Source organism: Pongo pygmaeus, chromosome 6 (assembly GCF_028885625.2).
Source record: "Pongo pygmaeus isolate AG05252 chromosome 6, NHGRI_mPonPyg2-v2.0_pri, whole genome shotgun sequence".
Lineage (NCBI taxonomy): Eukaryota > Metazoa > Chordata > Mammalia > Primates > Hominidae > Pongo > Pongo pygmaeus.
The window spans coordinates 143,491,706-143,493,047 of NC_072379.2; positions in this window are offsets into that span (position 1 = coordinate 143,491,706).

Below are 1,342 nucleotides of genomic sequence, written 5' to 3' on the forward strand. Positions count from 1 at the left end.
CATAGTATCTTATTTGCTATATTTTGTTCATCATTAATTATATCTAGTGTCATTAAGGCAGATACATTTTTGTGTACTGGATCGAGGAACCTTGGAGTCCTAGTTTGTAGACGTTTAATTGTCTGAGATAGCACTGAAGCCTAAAACACAAGTGGACAGTTACGGTGATTATTTCAGTCAGCAGAGTCTCAGGGTTTGATGAGAGCATTTAGTGTGCTGTGAGGGTGGCTGATGCAATTCTTCTTGGTGCTTTTCCACTTTCCTATAGATATTTTAAAAGTTAGGTGTCCAGGAAATCTCAATAAGAATCAGACTGTGAAGTTTAAAGGGACAGACAGCATGATGGTCTCATTCTGTGCTCAACTCCCAGTGCCTGGCACATGGGAACTTCTCAGCAGGCATTTGTTGAATGAAAGAATGCATCTGCCCTGTTGCTCTAGAGCCTTGGGAAACATCTGTGAAAACAACAAAAGTTGCTGCCCTCATGGAGACTACATTCTAGCAAGGGGAAGAGACAGAACATAATAAATAAGTAAATTATGTGGGATGCTAGGTGAGGAATTATTTGGAAAAAATAAAATTAACACTAAGTAAGGGGCATTGAAAGTGTCAGGGATATGGTGGGGTGGAGTTGGGTTAGTGGGCCTATTTCTTTATTCAATACGAAGCTCCAAGGAGTCCTTGTTGAGAAAGTGAGGTTTGAAAAATGATATGAAAATGGCAAGGGCCCTGGCTAGACGTACATGTGGGGAGGTGCATTCCAGGCGGAGGGAACAGCTAGTGCCAACGCTGCAAGGGTTGTGTCTGAGGAGTAAGGAGGCCTGTGAAGCTTGAGCAGAGTGAGCAGAGGGAGAGCAAAAAATAAGATTAGAGAAGTAATGAGGGGAGTCAGTCAGACCATCTAGGACATTTCAGTCCATTGTAAAGACTTTGCCTTTCTTCCTAATCCTAAGCAGAATTTTAAGTACAGAAATGGCACGACTGGCTGTGGCCACTGTGCTAACAGTCAGGAAGGAGCTCAGGGTAGAAGCAGGAACCGTTGGGAGGCTACTGCAGTCATTCACAAGAGAGACCACATGGCCTGAACCAGAGTGATCATGACAGAGAGAGCAAGAAGGAGTCAAAATCCATTTTGAAAGCAGAACTAGCCAGTGCAAGAGAAAGAGGAAATCAGAATGACTCCAAGGCTTTGGGCTTGAAAACGAGAAGGATGGGATTACCAGCAATTGAGATGGGGAGGTAGGAGATGATAAAGGCTTTTGAGAGAAGAGTACCAGTTTAGTCTTGGACATGCTGAGTGCGAGACGTCCATCAGATATCAGAGTGGAGAGGACAAGGAGAA